This window comes from Halichoerus grypus, chromosome 2 (assembly GCF_964656455.1).
Source record: "Halichoerus grypus chromosome 2, mHalGry1.hap1.1, whole genome shotgun sequence".
Lineage (NCBI taxonomy): Eukaryota > Metazoa > Chordata > Mammalia > Carnivora > Phocidae > Halichoerus > Halichoerus grypus.
Genome location: NC_135713.1, coordinates 138,481,877 through 138,502,547, shown reverse-complemented (window position 1 = coordinate 138,502,547; position 20,671 = coordinate 138,481,877). Strand labels below are relative to the sequence as shown.

General features: G+C 36.9%; 1 long non-coding RNA gene across 1 annotated transcript in view; it reads left to right on the top strand.

Annotated features, from left to right (window-relative positions):
* The first annotated feature begins 244 nt into the window (after positions 1 to 244).
* LOC144380989 (uncharacterized) overlaps positions 245 to 20,671 on the top strand; it is a 144,632-nt gene continuing 124,205 nt past the window's right edge. Inside the window, exon 1 of the long non-coding RNA XR_013445379.1 lies at positions 245 to 320. This is a non-coding gene — a long non-coding RNA (uncharacterized LOC144380989). The remainder of the gene's footprint in view (positions 321 to 20,671) is intronic.

Below are 20,671 nucleotides of genomic sequence, written 5' to 3'. Positions count from 1 at the left end.
AGAGAATTTACTATAGAGTTTATATAAACAGATTTTTGGCCAGTGATCACGTATTCAATCAGTAATTTCCAAACGTTGTAGGATAGAAGCTACCTCAGTGGGCCACACCACTTCTTTTCCCCGAGGATAGATACTACCCACAAACAGTACTGTTCTGCTCCTGGTAGTGGGTCCCTGGTTTTCTTATAAGCTATGTGCACATAGTGCCTTGGGCCAGTGTAGTGAGGCGGAGAACAGAAGCAGAGTTTGAAACACACTGTCTTCTTTATCGTGGCTTTGTTTCCTCTTCTGCCTCCTGTTCAGCACATCCCTGCGAGCAGGTAGGAATCCAGTGAAAATGCGCTAGGACAAGACTGTGGTCATTGGTAGCAACCTTATTAATTCCACCCGATGTCCTGAAACCAGATCGTCATTCAGGGCAAAAAGGCATTTTCAACCATCTTCTAGTTTTCAGCTCCATCAGCCATGCTATCTTATTTCCTCTCAATATATTAATTCATCTCCTTAAATTATAAATAATGCATGCTTATTTTGGTGTATTTTAGGAAGTGCAATGAACTAAGAAAAACTTGATTTTCTTTCTTCCCCTCCCCCCTTTCTTCCCTCCTTTGCTTTCTCCTTTTCACTAAACACACCCTGCAGGCATATTTATTCTTACTTCCTGCTTCTAAAATTTAAATTGTCTTATTTTTGGATGAGATCAAATTAGAAAGAGCTTATAAATATTTTGAGAACTGGGGGGCTAATTATATACATATGTCAAAGAAAATCATCCTCTAAAACAGGAAAGCATCCTATCTTTTAAGGAGCTTTAGTTATAAAACTGTTGTAGACATTTGTCTGATACCGTCGGTTTATAAACTATATCATAACACCAAAACAAAGGCTGAATTAAATTAATTCTTATGGAAAGAAACTCTAATTCTACTTTGATCCCCGCTCCCCCCACCATAACACTTAGGTCTTAAGGAAATACTGTCTGAACTACAACCTAGCCATATCCTCTGGATTTTCTACCAAGCAATGGAAAGTGTCAGGAGAATTCAGTTCTAGTGTGGCGTCTGCCCCTGACCAGCTAGGTTGACTTTAATAAACATCTTAAAATACATCTCCAGGCCTGAGTCTCCTGAAATATTAAATAAGAGGATTTTAAAAGCTGTATTCTAAATCCAGATATAGCAATTCCTGCTCTCACAGATTATAAGCCTTTTCATTGTTTCTTTGTGTGCCTTGGCTTAGTTTTTAAATCAACTTTATTAAAGTCTACTTTTACAGATTGAAAAAGTACCAATTTTAAGCATGCCTTTCATGAATTTGGACAGATATATATGCCCACCTAAATAACATTCCAAGCAAAAGAAGAGGTATTTCCAACTTCTCTGAAAGTGCCCGTGGGGTCTTTTTCAGTCACCGCCCCCCCCTTACACCTGCCTGCTGGCAATCATGCACTGATTTGCTTTTTGCCCATTCTAGCTCAGCATGCATACGCAGTCATTGAGCTTGCCCTCCTCCTGTCTGACTTTTTATACTCAGCATAATGGTTCTGAGATATATCTACCTGTAATTCTTATAGATACCAGCATTTTATTTCTTTTTATTGAAGAGTTGTATTCTTTTTCATATATTTACCGTATTTTGTTTATCCAATCACCTGTTGGCGGACATTTGGGTTATGTGAAGTTTTTGTCCATTTGAATCAAGCTGCCATGAACACTTATGGCCATATATAGTTCTTTTGTGGACATATATTTTCATTTATCTTTAATAAATAACTAGGAGTAGAATTTCTGAGTCCTAATGATAAGTATACATTTAACATTAAAATAAATTGCCAGTGTTCCAAAAGGAATGTACATTTTAACGTCTCCCTGCAATGTGGAAGAGCTTTGGTGACTCCCCATCTTTACTAAGACATGGTATTGGTGATCTTTTTAATTTGGGCCATTCTAGAGGATGTAGAGTAGCTAGCTGTGGTTTTAATTTGCAGTTCCCTAATCACTGTTGATATTGAACATCTTTTCTTGGACTTACCATTAGTCAACATAATGGTATATCTTGTGAAGAGTGTGCTAAAATCTGTGGCTCATTTTTCAAAAATTGGATTGATTTATTTTTACTATTGAGTTTTAAGAGCTTTTGTATATATTCTAGATATGCTTTTCGTCCAATATGCATTATGAGTATTTTTCCCAGTCTATGTTTTACCTTTTTGTTTTCTAATCTATGGCTTTTCAAGAGCACAAGTTTTAAGTTTATCATTTTTCCTTTATAGTTAGTGCTTTTTGTGTCCTAAGACTTTTTTGCCTCTCACAATGTTGTTATGATTTTTTTTTTTTTTTTTTTTTTTGCTTCCCTCTCGGAGTTTTATAGTTTGGATTTCATGTTTCGGTATACTATCCATTTTGTGTTTGTTTTTGGCATACTGTGAGGCACAGGTCAAAGTACATTACTTTCCATACATTTACACCTCTGGTCCAGGACCAGTCACTGAAAACACCATTCCTTCCCCACTAATTTATCTCAGCACTGTTTTTGAAAATCAATTGACTGATATGTCTGGGTCTATCTCTGGACTCCCTATTCCATTCTGATGATCTATGTCAATCCTTAGGCCAGTGTCACACTGTCTTGATTATCACAGCTTTATAGTAATTCCTTTAATCAGTAGTGTAAGTGCTCTGTCCTAGTTCTTCTTCAAAGCTGCTTTGAATATTAAATATTATTTCATACACATTTTAGAATTGGTTTGTCAATTTCTACCAAAACAAAGTACAGCGCTATTGTGTTTGATGTTGAGTCAAATCTATACATTGATTTGGGAAGAACTGGCATTTCAATAAGACTGAGTCCTCTGATTAAGAAACATGGCATATTCTTTCTTTTTTTTTTATTTTATTTTTAGATCTTAAATTTCTTTCAGCACCATTTCATGGTTTTCTGAGGACAGGTTTTGCATGTATTTGATTAAATACATCTCTAAGTATATGATGTTTTTGATATGATTGCAAGTGTTATTTTGTTCCTATTTACCTGTAGATAGTAAAAATGTGGTCTACTATCATAATTTATTCTGGACATTTCATTTCAATGAAAACATATAGTATGTAGTCTCTTGTAACAGCTTTCTTTTACATAGCCTTATGTTTCCAAGATTCACCCATATTGTGGCTTGTATGAGTACTTCATTGCTTTTTATTGCTGAATAATATTTCCTTGTATGGATATGGCACACTTTGTTTTTCGATTCATCAACTGTATATTTGGATTATTTCCACTTTATGGATATGAATAATGGCACTCTGAACATCCATAGTTTTGGGGTAAATAGATGTTTTTTTGTTTGCTTGTTCGTTTCGTCATATACCTAGAATTGCTAGGTCACATGATAACTCTATGTTCAACCTTTTCAGTCACTGCACCACTTGACATTCCCACCAACAGTTTACGAGGACTCTGATTCATCCATATTCTGGCCAAAATATGTCACTGTCTTTTGTTTTTTTTTTTTAATAGTCATTCTAGTGGTTGTGAAGTGGAATCTCACTGTGGTTTTGATTTGCAATTCCCTCAGAGCTAATGATGTTGAGAATATATTTACGTACTTATTGCCATTTATACTGCTTCTTTGGAAAAAAACTATTAAGATCTTTTGCCCATTTTTTAAATTGGGTTATTTCTCTTTAGTATTGAGTTATAGGAGTTGTTCATATATTCGGGATACTAGACCCTTATCAGATATATGATTTGCAAAAGTTTTCTCCCATTCTGTGAAGTGTAATTTTACTTTCTTGATGGTGACCCTTGAATCCTCAAAGCTTTTCACTTTGGTGATGTCGAAATTATTTATTTTTTTTCTTTGGTTGCATGGGCTCTTGCCATATCTAAGAAACTGTTACCTTATACAAGGTCATAAATATTTATGCCTGTATTTTCCTCTAAGACTTTTAGAGTTTTAACTCTCATATTTAGGTCTTTGATCCATTTGGAATTAATTTTGATGTATGATGTGAGGTAGGGGCCCAACTTCATTCTTTTGCATTTGGATATGCAATGTCTCAGCACCATCTGTTGAAAAGACTATTTTCTCTATTGAATTTTCTTGGTTCTCTTGTTAAAAATCAATTGACCATAAATGTGAAGATTTATTTCTGGACTCTCAATTCTATTCCTTTGGTCTATAAGACTAGCCTTATGCTAGCATTATTACTGTAGCATTATTAATACAGCAATGCTTGGTGTAGCTTTATAATAAGTTATTACCCTTAAGTCTTACAAATTTGCTAAATTCATTTACTAGTTTTAGCAGCGTTGGGTAGTCTTTTTTTGGATTTTCTTCATGTATGACTATCTCATCTACAAATAGTTTTACTTCATCCTTTCCAAACTGGATACATTTTATTTATTTTCTTACTGGCTATAATTTTAAGTAGAAACAACAAGAGTTTATATACTTGTACTATTCTCAGACTTAGGGAGAAAATCACTGTTTCACCATTAAGTATGATTTCAGCTGTTTTTTTGTACTCATCCTTTTACATTTTATGGATGTTCTGTTCTTTATTAGCTGAGAGCTTTTTTTTAAGATTTTATTTATTTATCTATTTTAGAGAGAGAGAGTAAGTGAGAAGGTGGAGGAACAGAGGGGGAGAGAGAGGGACAAGCAGACTCCATACCGAGCATGGAGCCCAACACAGGGCTCAATTTCACTACACTGAGATCATGACCCCAGCTGAAACCAAGAGTTGGATGCTTACCGACTGAGCCACCCAGGTGTCCCAGCTGAGAACTTTTTATAACAAACTGGTGTTAAATGTTATCAAAATAAGTCTGTTTTAAACAAACAATATTTTGCTTTCTATGAACCAGGCACTGGTCTAAGATGCTTTAAAAAATAGCATCTTATTTAATCCTAAAAATCCTATCAATATGAGCTACTATTGACTAATGAACTACAAATGATCCCATGGACAGATAAAGAAACAGGCATAGAGAGGTTAACCAGCTTGCCCTAAATCACATGGCTAGTAACTAGGAAACGCAGGGTTTAAACCAAGAGAATCTAGCTCAATAACCTGTGGTGGTAACCACTATGCCATGCTTCTCACTTTCCAGATATTCCTTGAAAATAGTGCAGCCTAAATAAACACAGCAATACAGACTGGCTCTTCTCTGGCAACAGGAATAAGCAATTGGATAAAACTCATAAGGACTGACAACCACTCCATTTATTAGACAAGACAGTGCATGGGTAGATCTAAGAGAAACCACTGATCATGACACTGACGAGTTCCAAGAAAGTTGACAATCCACTTTTCTGCATGCTTACTCAGTATAATTCCAAATAATCACTTAGCAATATACGTCTCTCTTACTGCTCTAACATATGGGCTTTTCACAAAAATTTCAAAAAATATTTTCCCACAGAAACAATGTCATGAATAAATGATATGTACCCAGAAAAACACCAAGAAAAGCCTCTGTAACTCATGGTGATGGTATAGTACCTATTCAAGATTGGCCTTTGGAATTAACCTGCTTGGCATTACAGTCTGTCTCTCCCTCTTGCAAATGGCATAAACTTGGATGGGTTACTTAACTTCTTGTTCTATTGATTTCTTCAACTATATAATTGGGATAATAGTATTACCTTCCTTATAGCACTACTGCAAATGCTTAATGGTAAAGTCCACATAAAGTACTTAAAAAACTGTCTGATATATTCAATTAATGCCAGTTATAATTAAACTTTTGCTCATATACCCTTAAATTAATATATTAATTGTGCTAACTCTGTGAAAGCTACCCATCACATTTTACAGTTTTTTAAATTTTTTTTATTATGTTCAGTTAACCACTGTATAGTACATAATTAGTTTTTGATGTAGTGTTCAATGATTCATTAGTTAAGTATAATACCCAGTGCTCATCACAGCACGTGCCCTCCTCAATACCCATCACCCTGTTAGTCCCTCCTCCCACCCTCCTCCCCTCTGAAACCCCCGGATTGTTTCTCTGGGTCCATAGTCTCTCATGGTTCATCTCCCTCTCTGATTTCTCCCCCTTTGGATTTCCCTCCCCTCCCCTATGGTCCTCCGTGCTATTGCTTATGTTCCACATGTGAGTGGACTTACTTCACTTAACATAACCCCCTCCAGCTCCATCCATGTTGTTGCAAATGGTGAGTATTCATTATTTCTGATGGCTGAATAATATTCCATTGTGTATATGTACCACATCTTCTTTATCCATACATCTGTTGAAGGGCATGTCAGCTCCTTCCACAGTTTGGCTGTTGTGGATATTGCTGCTATGAATATTGGGGTGCATGTGCTCCTTCTTTTTACTACATCTGTATCTTTGGGGTAAATACCCAGTAGAAAAATTGCTGGGTCGTAGGGTAGCTCTATTTTTAACATCTTGAAGAATCTCCATACTGTTTTCCAGAGTGGCTGTACCAACTCGCATTCCCACCAACAGTATAAGAGGGTTCCCTTTTCTTCACATCCTCGCCAACATTTGTTGTTTCCTGTTTTGTTAATTTTTCTATGGGAAAATCAATTCTCAATTCCAGACTCAGACATCAGGGCCACATTTAACTTAAACAGTGGAGACTTGATTGGCAGAAGTTTTGGGTCAAGGTAGAAGCTTGGGTTACCAGAATTTTGCTGATTTTATTATTCTGTACATTTGTGGGATGATACTTCATGAGTCTGCTTGTTTCTACTGCTCTATCTTTGGTAAAAGTACATCCTAAGTCAACTCTGAACCATTTACTATTGAAATCCTTTTTTTTTTTTTTTTTACTTTAAATTGTGTTCTTATAAAGCAATCCTTTTTTATTTAAATTCAGTTAGCCAAGGTACAGTACATCATTAGTTTTTGATATAATGTTCAATGATTCATTAGTTGAATATAACATACAGTGCTCATCATATCATGTGCCATCTTTAATTCCCATCTCCCAGTTACCCCATCCCCCTCCTTTACCACAACCTTCAGTTTGTTTCCTGGAGTCAAGAGTCTCATATGGTCTGTCTCCCTCAATGATTTCTTCCCATTCAGTTTTCCCTCCTTTCCCCTATTGTCCTCTGCACTATTCCTTATGTTCCACATATAAGTGAAACCCTATGATAATTGTGTTTCTCTGATTGACTTGTTTCACTTAGCATAACACCCTCCAGTTCCATTCATGTCAGTGTAAATGGTAGATACTCATCCTTTCTGATGGCTGAGTAATTTTCCATTGCTTATATGAATCACATCTTCTTTATCCATTTACTGTTGAAGGACATCTCGGCTCCTTCCACAGTTTGGCTGTTGTGGACATTGCTGCTATGAACATTGGGGTGCAGGTGCCCCTTCTTTTCACTACATCTGTATCTTGGGGTAAATACCCAGTAGTGCAATTGCTGGGTCGTAAGGTAGCTTTATTTTTAACATCTTGAGGAATCTCCATACTGTTTTCCAGAGTGGCTGTACCAACTTGCATTCTCACCAACAGTGTAAGAGGGTTCCCCTTTCTCCACATCCTCACCAACATTTGTTGTTTGTTGTCTTGTTAATTTTAGCCATTCTGACTGGTGTAAGGTGGCATTTCACTGTGGTTTTGATTTGTGTTTCCCTGATGGCAATTTATGTGGAACATTTTTTCATGTGTCTATTGGCCATTTGGATGTCTTCTTTGGAGAAATGTCTGTTCATGTCTTCTGCCCATGTTGTGACTGGATTATTTGTTTTTTGGGTGTTGAGTTTGAGAAGTTCTTTATAGATCTTGGATACCAGCCCTTTATCTGTAATGTCATTTGTAAATATCTTCTCCCATTGTCAATTGTCTTTTGGTTTTGTTGACTGTATCCTTTTCTGTGCAAAAGCTTTTTATCTTGATGAAGTTCCAATAGTTCATTTTTGCTTTTGTTTCCCTTGCCTTTAGGGATGTGTCTTGCAAAAAGTTGCTTTGTCCAAGGTTGAACAGGTTCCTGCCTGTGTTCTCCTCTAGGATTTTGATGGATTCCTGTCTCACATTTAGATCTTTCATCCATTTTGAGTTTATCTTTGTGTATGGTGTGAGAGAATGGTCCAGTTTCATTTTTCTGCGTGTGGCTGTCCAATTTTCCCAGCACCATTTATTGAAGAGACTGTCTTTTTTCCATTGGATATTCTTTCCTGCTTTGTCGAAGTTTAGTTGACCACAGAGTTGAGGGTCCATTTCTGGGCTCTCTATTATGTTCCATTGATCTATGTGTCTGTTTTTGTGCCAGTACCATGCTGTCTTAATGATCACAGCTTTGTAATATAGATTGAAGTCAGGCAGTGTGATGCCCCCAGCTTTGGTTTTCTTTTTCAACATTCCCCTGGTGATTTGGGGTCTTTCAGATTCCATACAAATTTTAGGATTGCTTGTCCCAGCCTACACATTCAGTGCAATATGTATCAAAATACCATCGACATTTTTCACAGAGCTGGAACAAACAATCCTAAAATTTGTATGGAATTTACTATTGAAATTCTTAACAACAGAAATGTTAAAAACATTCACAAGATGTTCCCACTGAGTTATAATACACAGTGGGTTCTCTACTGATCATATCTTATCACCTATACCTTCTCATAGTTGAACTCTATCAGTTTGATATGATTCATGAATGGTATTCCAGGTTTGTGCCATAAAACCAAGAGGAAAAGCATGTCTTCACTTCAAAAAGAATCCTTAAAGAACTGGCTTAGCTATGGGTATTTTTCTCTCTCACATTTTTTTTCGTTTTATTTATATTTCAGTTTCCAGCAGCTACAAAACTGTATTCAAAATACCCAAAGTGTTAAATCTTCTACAAAGACCAGCTGTCTGCCCAACTGCAATTTTTTAAATTCAGCTCCTTGGATTGGAGGGTAGCAGAGAAGGAACGAAAAACTGGGTGGAGGAGGTTGGATGACTACATATGAAGGTGAAAGTATTTGTTTCTATTATAAGAAAACTGCTAAACTGTTCAAAATACCACAGTATACAAATCTAAAAATGCTTCCACATGTTACTTGTCTTAATAAAGTGATGGACAAAATAAGAATTTCAATAACTTTGTAAATTAGTCCAGCTATACTTTTCCAAATAAACTCTGAATTATGTGCTAACAAATGTCTTTCATGCCAAAATAATAATTTTTTTTTAAATGGCATGAAAACAAGAGTCAAATTTTATTATGGAAAAATCTGAAGCAACCCTAAGGGACTTGGGATATGATAGAGTTTCATGCCATATAACTAGGATAAATATTAAATCTCAGCCATCAGTTTCCTAATAGAAATCTCATTTCAACCTTAATTATGTCTACTCTCTTGGTACCATGATTATAAAAATTCAAGGAAAAAAATATTTAAGAATAAGTTGTCATTCACGAAAACGTTTCAGTCCCTTTGGAATGTATCATGGTTCAGTGTGACTAGCACAATGGTTTCTGGCTAGCACAATGATCACTTTGCTGAGTAAAATACCCACAGCTTCTCCCCCCTCTCACCTCCACCTTATTAAGAAAATTGTGAAGCCATGTTTTTTTTTTCTTTCTGCCTGCTCTTACTAGGGTAACTAATAATGCTAATAAACTAAAGGATAATCTCTTATATAATATATAATATATATACTATATATATATAATTTCTCATATAAGTTTCTTATAGACACTGCTTTTAGGAACTAGCAACATTATAATTGGGTTCAAAATATGTGTGTGATATTCACACGTGTGTATGTGTGTATGTATGTATGGGTGTGTCTATATGTGCATGAGAAAGAGAGAGAGAAAGAAAGAGAATTGAACATTATTGGCACACAATTAAATGTTCAAGTGCTCCATGGTCATTTCCGAATAATAAACTCAAATGTATGGGGAGGAGTAGCTGTCTCTTGCAAACTCAGCAAGGAAAATTTTATTTAGACACCTATGGCGAGAACAGTATTATCCAGATGTGGCCCTGCATTATTCCTATCTGCACAGATAAGCTGGCTCATTCTAACACCTGGAAGACCCACTCTTCTGTCAATCATGGACACTCTTGCCATCCTCGGGCAGTGGAAATATGTTTACGCATGGCCTATGTCACACAGATGCCTGACAACCTCTCTTATTTCTCGTCTCTCCCATCTACCCTGCCAGCTTCCCCACCCAACAGTTGATGCTCTATGGTTACACACCCCCTTGTCATCAAGTCAACAAGTCCTGTCATTGCTGCTCACTCAGGGAAGGGAACCAGCAAGTCTCATTTAACTTGGATGCTCAATTCTGAAGAGTAGAGTACCCAAAAGACAAGTAATAGTATCTCTTGTGTAAAAGACTCTCTTTTGCATCACTGCCTGAAATGTCTTCTCCCCCAGCAGAACTAGTGATTGACAAACAAGGGTGAATGGGATGGAACTGTCTCCTGCCAAATGGATGAAGATCAGGAGGAACAGAATTGGAAAAAAGGTATTCAGAGGACAAGAACTTCCATTCTGCCATGCAAACAATCAGAACCCAGCTTGGTCACCATGAATCACTGGAAAGAGAGCCACCAGAAGTTGTTCAGAGCAATTATTTGTGGTCAGAAAAAGTTCTTTCTCATCACTTTTCATCTCAATGAATTATAAAGATACATTCCAAGCTGTCTGCCATAATTTTGTTCTTAGTTTGGCATTTGCAAATCAAGTACTCCTTGTGGTCTAAATGGCCCAAAACCCCATAGTAATCTCCAAAATAAATAAGAAACAGATCGTTCAACACCATCAATTACACACCTTTTATAAGAATGGGAACTAATTTTAAAAGAGACTGTGTGTAAATAGTATAGAACACTATATTTTTAAATCTATACGATGTATGCATAATCTGAGGACATTTCATTATAAATGGCTGATTAATCTGGAATAATTCCCACCTCATATCTCATACTGTATAACATACTCGCCATATCTCTACATGTCAACATTTCCTGTATTCCAGGATATTTTCTTTTTTGAATAATTATATTGTCTATCATTTGTCCTATTAACTTTGTTAATTAGACCTACCTCTTCTATGACTAACCAGGGTTTTCAAGGAATGGCATGTGTCACACACAACTCTTCAAGGCTTCTGGACAACTTCCCAGCAAAAGTCATCAAAAGCAGCTTCCATCAAAAATTTCTCTTGAGTTCACCAGTCAATCCTGGTTCTCTCTCACTTGGAACATTTCATGAGAAGGACTTTCTAATTTTCTAATGTTCACATTTTTCCCAAGTATCTTGTTTCACTTGGGACCAAAACAACTAATTTCTAAACAGAGATAATACCATTTCTCTACTGCAAGACCTCTTAAATCATAGAAAATTAATTTCAATCTCTTCTGTCTCAATGAAGCCTAAAAACTTTCTAAAGAAAGCATTTGTCGCTTACTAGGTTAACCATACATTTTGAACAGAATGCCTTTTGTTTTTAACTTCCAAGAAAATGTCTGATGCAAAGAAATATTTGCTGGTTTTTGAAAGAATGTGATTAATGATGGATTCCACCATAGCACCACATTGAAGGTTTAGATGGAGAGAAAGGAGTAAATTGGTAGAAAGAAAGATGCTTAGACTATGCAAATAGACTGAAGAATAATATAAAAGGATTAGCAATCAGTGAGTCAGTGTTTAATTAAAAATAAAAATTCATGAGGTGCTGTGCAAGCATTAAAGTACAGAAAGCTAATATTTGTTCATAAAACCATCTCAATGAAAGTCAAATGCAGAATATTAAACTATTAGACTACTTATGAGTTAGAGCAAAGGAGTTCATTTAATTCATTTAAAAGTGGAAATGGGGGAAAGTGCTCTGAAAGGGACGACCATGCAGCACCTCAATGCCTTATAGAAGATCCATCGGGCCCTGAGGGCAAGAATGACAGACAGACTGTACAGGACCATCTTCATTACAATAGCCGGCTCTCCGTTTGTAGATTTCACATCTGCAAAGACATTCCCCCAGACATCAAGCACAGGTGGTCTTACTCACTGCCTTTAATACATAAATCCCTTCCTTTTAATTTCACAGGCACCATCCTGACACAAACCCCATCTCTTGTACCTGAATTCTGATTGGGGCCTCCTAACGGATCTGTTTTTAACCTGTTTCTCCATCTGACTCTTTCTACCTAGCACTTCCAGGGTAAAACCTCTCTAGTGATGGACTTCCTCTTGCCAAAACTCCTCAAAGTTTTTCTGAATCCCATGAAGCAAGTTGTGAAAATTTTGCTCGGTGCAAAAGGCCCTCAGTGAATTCATCGCAGCCAAGCCTGTCTCCAGGTTCCTCCTCCTTCCCGCTGCACTGTGGGGATCTGCACGCGCCGCGTGGTCCCGCCCCCCTGGGTCATTGCCTCAGCATAGAACGAAGGCCCATTTAATCTCCTTTATCCCTATCTGAATTCTACTCATATGTTACAGACTTCTCTAATCAAATGTCATCTCTTCCAGAGAACTTTTTTTTTTATTTCCTCTGTCTGCAGTTGAAAATTATTTCAGTCTTTTAGACCACAAGCTTCATTTTGGCATACCTTGAAATGACAAGCTGTAATTGACCAAGGGCCGGGGATTTGCCTGGCCCTGGCACTTTTGTACTATATTTTATCTATGGCTTGGAGATGTCCAAAGGATCAAGCCCAGGGCTGTCACACAGCAGTAACACACTGAATCATTGTTGAATGGGAGAGTTACACACAAACACTTGGTGGTAACTTAATAATAAGCCATGCTTTGCACCTGATAACCACAGCTATTGAGCTCACAGAGTAATCATCAAAAAAAATATTAACAGTACCCTCCATGTGTTGAGAAATTTAATAAATTTATGCATATCAAGTGCTTACTGTAGAGGCTGCTTTTAGGCAAACAGACTTCAGCGATGGAACATAGACAGGCTCATTGGGAGAAACATCCTGAAATATCCATAGGACCTAACTGACCAATGCGCTACTTACAACCAGGCACAGTACCCCAAACAAGGAAAATTCCACATGTCACCGTACCACCTCACCTTCCCCCTTTCAAAACAGCCCCTACCAACTGCCTCATTGCAGACAGGCTCTACTCTGCTGCCCAGCCCTCTGCCCCCTTACAGTGTATTCAAAAAACTTTAATCTCCTTTGTTCTGCGTCAGGTGAATCCTTTCACTGCCCATACCACCAGCATCCACCAATCGTTGTCCCATATTTGGGGGCTCTCATCTGATCAGGACAGACCCCCCCCATTTAGACACCACACTTACCATAATGCCTAGTGCATAATAAGTACTCAAAAGTATAAGTTATTGTTATTAGTATTAGTAGTAACTATATTAGTAGTATTTGTAATAATGGTGGTAGGTGGTAAAGCTTACGTCTCTCTTCACCTATTTTGTGCATGCTCTCACTCAGTGAATTTAAAATGCATATATATAGGGACACCTGTGTGGTGCAGTCAGTTAAGCATCTGACTCTTGGTTTCAGGTCAGGTCAGGATCTCAGGGTCCTGGGATCCAGACCCACATTGGCCTCCATGCTCAACACAGAGTCTGCTTGAGGTTCTCTTCCTCTACCTCTCCCTCGGCCCCTCCTTCTCATGCTTTCTCTCTCTCTCTAAAATAAATAAATCTTTTAGAAAAAATGCACCTGTATAAAATGTTAAGAGAAAAATATTGAGCAAATTAGTATTATGGATTAATGTTAGAACTTTGATAAGACACAGAAATTAGAAGCCCAATTTTCTAATTTAAAAGGGGGTTCATTTTTCACCATCTTTCCTAAAGTGGGGTGCCATGTCTAGAAAGCTGTAACTACCTGATGATTTCAAGTGAAAATTCATCAATTTCCAGTGTTCTCTCCACTCCACTTCTCATCACTCGCATGCTTCTAGTTGTCCAGGTCTTGTATTGGTAGCTTGCATTTTCTGATCTAGTACCATGAGGTAGAGGTGAGGAATTCCTCCCAGACCAGATGGAGATGAGCTCTTTGAAAAGTCTTTCATATCCAAATTTGCCCAAACCAAGAATTTTTCCTCACCTCTTTTCCTCGCCTCTCTCTCCCTCTGGTGGATAAGCTGGTTGTACCCTAAGCTCTAAGATCCAATGATTGGGAATTCTGTAACTTCCAAAAAAAGGGAGATGTTTTTCTCTTAAAGTTAACTGCTGTAAAGTATAGAAGCAGCAGCTGGGGAAGACCAAGGTGTCAGCATGCCGGGGATCAGATGGAAAGATGGGATACAATAAAACAGAATCAGAAGAAAGCAGGTTGGCAGACCATGGTGAAACAGCTTTATTCTTACTAGATCCTGACTAAAAGGAATTAATAAAAACTAGAATAGTGGCAACTCAATGGCCTACTGTTGAGAAGTGCACTATCGGGGTGACTGGGTGGCTCAGTCAGTTAAGCATTTTGATTTCAGCTTAGGTCATGATCTCAGGGTCATGAGATCGAGCCCCATGTAGAGACGGTCTGTGCTGGGCGTGAAGCCTGCTTAAGATTCTCTCTCTCTCCCTTTCCCTTTGCCCCTCCCCACACCCTGCCCCTCTCTCTCTCCCTCTCAAAAAAAAAAAAAAAAAGAGAGAAGGACCCTGTCTTTTCTCTTTGAACAGGCCCTTCATAGGCATTATATCCTTTAAGAAACATAATGAAATATTATATTGCTTCAGTCAGTTCCTCTGTCTTCTAATAATCTGATCAGATCACTTTCAAAAAAGGAAATAGATTATCCTACAAAAAATCTGGGTAAAGAGTGAAGCTACCTCAGAAGTATGTAATTATTCAACAATAAGCCAGACTCTTCAGGCCAGAGTGCCTCTAACATGAGGAATTTGCATCTAAAAATGTCTACCTGAATCAGTTGTTGATGGAGAGTAGGTAATATTTACCCAGCTCAACTTGCTTTGTTCTTAAACATTTATTTTCCAGTTCTGATTCATGGGATAGCTCTGAAAGATAAGAGCTCTGAACACTGTCTTTGTCAGGTGAGTGGGTAACTGGGTAGGGAACACTTCATTCAAAGAATACAGATAACTAAGTAAAAACAACCTATGTACCAAAGAGCTACCCATGAATACAGTTTAAATGAAAATGGCATATAAACATTTGGGAAAATATTTTTTTAAGCAACACTTGTGTAGCACACTGGAAAAATTAGAAAATATTATCATTTAAAGATGCTAAAATTACATAATTTTAGGCATAACACATTGGCCCCTTGGTGAACCATTTCCGCATACTTTGCAATTCAGTGTACAGGAGTACAAAAGTGAATGTAGCATTGGGATGATTTATCCAACTTAAATGTTTCAGAGTGTAACAATCCAAAGCCAAAAGAGATTCACAGTTTTGATATCTAGTTTCCCTTTCCCGGTGAAAATAGTTTCCTGTCTTCAATAAGGTTGTTTCATATGATGGGGTCAAGGTTAAAATTTCAATGACAGTCTTTTTTTTTTTTTTTAAGATTTATTTGTTTATTTGACAGAGAGAGAGCATGAGCTGGAGGGACTGAGGAGAGGGACAGAGGATCTCAAGGAATCTCTGGGCTGAGTACAGAGCCTGATGTGGAGCTTGATCCCAGGACCCTGAAATCATGACCTGAGCTGAAACCACGAGTTGGACACGTAACTGTCTATGCCACCCAGGCATTCCTCAATGATAGCCCTTTAGATATATTTCTGTGAAGAGTTTAATCTTGTTGTTTAGAAATGTTAATTGTGAAACAACTTCCCAAAGATACAGAAAAGTTAATTTTGTATCTTCTGTTCTTTTTATTTGGTTTATTAGACCTAGAAAAGTGTCTATACATCTATATACATATCTATCAGCAAAAGTATAGATTACATACTGAGAAATAGTGGATCATGATCAAATACAGTGTGACAAGGTACAAGGTAAAGAACAACTGGCCAGGGATGTTTACTTATTCTAGATTCTATGTAGGGCAACTTTATTCTACAACGTGAAGCATTACTAAAAAACAAAGATGCCTGGAAAACCAAGAATGAGTTTGCCTTAATCAACTTGTCATGTTATCCTAGAAATTCACATGAGCCTGGGACATTATTCGTAGTCAATAAAGCACCAAACTAGGAGGTAGAGGACAAATAAGAAAATTCTAGTAGTATTTTTAAGCACCAAACAGGAAAGCTTGCACTGGGTGTTTGTGAGAGGTACCTGGATTTTTCCTACACTCAAGGAACATACAGCCCAGTGAGTGGGAAAAACATGTGCAAAACTAATTTTAATACAAAGAAAGAGAGTATACAAAGGAGATATAAAACTTCATTTTTAATATAAAACACTACTAAGTTTTAATCAGAACACTGGAAAAGAAAACTTAACTAATGAAATCAAGTCAAAAAGGATGGAATAAAGGATATATTTGTATAATGATACTTAAATAAAAACTAGTTCCTTATATCCTCTCTAAAGGGAAAACTAATAATCTCCATTAAAATGAAAACCAATACATTCTTTAGGATTCAGAAATTCTACGTTTGTTATATCTTCTAAAGCAACACTTGCTCATGGGTTTAAGGTGACGTGAGCACCAATGTTCATTGTGGCATTCTCTTTAATCAAAAGAAACAACCAACTTTATCATGGACACAATTTATCCCACCAGGAGTAATATTCAATGTCAATTTTGCTGACAACACCCTTATTTTATTGCAGGACATCCCCTCTTGCCCAAATCCTAATGGTTGGGATCATGCCAAATTAAGTTCCCTGTTCAAACTCTTTCTTTTTACCTTTACTGTTGAACAGAGTAACAAAAACTGAAAACAAATAAATAAATTGGGGATCACTGACTCCAAAATATCCTCTCTGAAAAGACTATCAATTGTTCCAGCTACCTCAACCCTCAGAGATATACACATTCTGCTCTCACTGAGTCTGGTTTGGAAGGCTTCCAGTAAATTTTTCAAATAAATTGTCTTTCCTTAGATGCTGCACAAATATGAATGCAATCTTAGATGACATATTTCTGATACAAGATTAATGTGAAAAAAAGCAAGTCTTTCTGTATACCAGCAAGATATAACTTATATTGATACCATTCTTAAATAAATAAAATTGATTAAAAAAAACTACCTAGGATTAAAGCTAACAAGTATGTGAAAAAACCAGAAGGGTAAAATTATAAAACTTTACCTAAGGACATAAAGTACGATTTAATTATCCAAAGTGACACACTGTATTTCTATATGGAAAGACAAAATATGTTAAAATGTCCATTTTCTGTAAAATAATGCATAATCTTGATGTAATCCCAATTAAAATCTCAATAAATTTTAATTAAATAGGTTAAGCTTATTTTAAAGGTATATGGGAAAAAATGTGTGATACAAGAGCTAAAAATATTTTTCGAAGGATAATTTCAAGGTACTTGAAAGGCAATGTATTAATATATATAAAGTGAGAAATTTTAAGAGTGCTTTTATTGTAAAAATGTGTAAATATATTAATGGAAAACAATGGACGGTCAATAAGCAGACTCCCGTATTCACAAAATTAATTTCATGATACTTGTACCATTGAAAGGTAATGAAGTAAGGAGTTTCAATAAGGAGTTTTGGAAAAACTGGGGGGAAAACAAAGTTACGTGTCTATCAAAAACCATGCCCCCAAAGAAATTCCAGGTATATTACCAAAACCAAAGTATAAATTTAAAAATAGAATAAAAAATACTTTTCAATGGGCAGCATTTTTATTATCTTGATTTGAAAGCACCTTTCTACATAAAACCCCCCCAAAAGCAAACAAATAAACCATGAAAACTAAAACAACACAACACAAAAACAAAACCCAGTACCCATAAAGGAAAAGATTGGTAGTTTTTTTCTATGTAAAAACTTTTAAATTATTTCAAAATAAAATATACATCAGAAGCAAAATAAAGGAAGACAAATCTTGAAATATAGGGGAGAAACAGATTGAGGAAGGGATTGATTGCTGGGCTAAGCACAGTGAATTTTCATCTGTGAGCAACTGGGAACCATAAAAGGTTTTTGACAAGGAGAGTAGAATGATCAAAGATGCCTTTTAACAAAGGAACTTGTTCAGCCATATAAAAGATGAATTAAAACTGCAGTGGCTAGCCAGGTCGGGAAGGGAGTGCTGTGCACACAGCTGTTCAATTTGGAGTCAGAAAGATCAATTACAAAGCAGTTACAATAATCTGGGCAAGAGATAGCAAGGACCACTTTGGTAACTATGGAAAGGGGAGAATCGTATCTGAGAATTTGAACACTGTAGGAGAAGTGAGAGAACTAATACTTTTTGAATGTGTATATTTATGAAAGATCTAATGGGCTCATGGGCACACAAAATGTACAAAGCTCAATCTGATCTCTCTGATGCCATGTTTTCCCTATCCCTCTCTCTATATTCCAAATTGCCTCAAAAATAACCTACCATTAGGCTAGGTGTGGCCTCTCTTGGTCCAAGCAAAAATTTTCAGAGTCAGGGCATGAAACAGAAGTGTCTGTGAGTGCGGTATGGACAGGAAGGGGTTAATTCAGCAGGTTGGCTTGCTCAAATGTAGCCCCTTCCAAAGAAAGGCTTGTATTTAGGACTGGTCCATTACCAGCCACTGGAGATGACCTTGGAACGTTCTGCAGGATGAAAGTGTTCTTGTATGCCTTAGGCCTTGAGCCATGCAGTACCAGTTTGATCAGATGATTTATGATGAACACCTTTTTTTTTTAGCTCTGTGGGCTGGTGACTGAGTACCTGAGGTCAGTAACATTGTTGCTGCTGCATGCCTATATCACTCACCCTCGATAAAAACCTTGGACATCAAGACTTGAGTGAAATTTCCCAGTGGGTAACACTGTGCATGTGTTTTCACACATTATTGTTGGGGGAATGAAGCGAGTTGCCCTGAAATTCCACTAGGAAGGAATAACTGGAAGATGGTGCCTGGTTTCCCCTGGACTTCTCTCTCCACTGTGCCTTTGCCCTTTGTGGATTTAACACTGGAATCTTTCTCTGTAATCAACTGCAATTGTGCATCTAACAGCTTTGCTGAGTCCTGTCTTTTCAGCAAACTGTTGAGACTAAGGGTGGCCTTGGGGACTCTGACACAGAGCAGTTGCCCTATGAAGGACTACAGTCTGATAAATATTTTTGTTGTTGTTTTTTTCTAGGATGGTTAATGAAGGAAACGGAGAAGTAATCTGAGAGAGACAGAATAAACAGAAGAGTATATTGTTTTGGAGAACAAGGGATGAATGGAAGAATGGATGGATGCATGGATGGATGGGTGGGTGGGTGGGTGGATGGATGGATGGGTGGATGTGTGGATGGGTGGATGGGTGGGTGGATGGATGGATGGACGGATGGACAGGTGAGTGGGTGGGTGGGTGGATGGATGGATGGATGGGTGGATGGATGGACAGAAAGAAGAGGATAGAGGATGATATTCAAAGTGGATAAAGAAAGAAATTAGGGGTGACCGGTTAGCTCAGTCAGTGGAGCATGCAACTCTTGATCTCGGGGTTGTGGGTTCAAGCCACACATTGGGTGTACAGATTACTTAAAAATAACATCTTAAAAAAATGAAATTAGCTTGCATGAGTGTATTTGAATATCAGTGATAACCATGAAGAAAAGAGTTTCAGTAGAATGAGTAAAATAAGTTCTAAAAGGGTTCAAGAGTCAAGCAGGATATGAAGAAACAGGTCTTCAGTGTAGACTGTTTTCACACAAGTCTGGGGGATGAGGGGAAAAGACCAGAGTTAAACTCAGTCATAGGGATATGTTTTGCTTATGTGTTTTAAATAGGATGCTACTAGGACATGTGAGTTCAATCACAAGTCTTAAATTCAATTTCTGCTCTGCCACGTATTCTCTATGTAATTCACACTTGTCACATCATTTCTCTGGGCCCTGGTTAGCTCATCTTTGAAAGGAGCTAATCCTATTTATATTTGCTTTCCCATGGGGTTATTGTGAGGATCAAATTATAAGTTTTTTTAATGAAAATATTTTGGAAAAGTCTAAAAGACTGAATACTTCTAATACATTATTTTTATCTCCATTTTACACATAAACAGAAAATATAATTAAACAACATGATTTTTAAAAGCAATCTATAATACCCTTATTCTCTTGTTTTGGTTAATGGGTATTTGATGAGTACATGTAGTAATGTATAAAAAATGTATCATTGTGGGATATAGCTCTCTCTACCATTGCTTGTAAATTCCTAGACTTACTGAAAAAACATCACATTGTTGAGCTTTTTCATCTTGTGTTATTATATTAATAAACAAAAAATAATTGCAATTTAGGTTAGAAATGAATGTCAAATATCCCCCTCCTGTGTGTGGGAGGAGCTACTATTTACCCATCTAATAAGAACACTATATACCAGATAAGAAGATTAATTTGAAATGGCCATTTTTAAGAAACTGGAAAGTCTGTAATTTGGTTTTTCTTCTTGATCAATGCATTTAGCACATAATCTGAATCACAGTATTAAAAATAATTATGTTGTGTATGAAATTTTCAAACATATACCAATAAGTTTAAATACTACTTTTTTTTTTCTGAAAAGAAAGCAGTTGACCCAGGTAACACGTGAGTTTTCACTGGACAATAACAATGATAGATGCCATCTCTGAAATGTCCTGGTCCCATAAACAAGAACTCTTGTCACCTCCTGATCTATGGAGGAGAATAC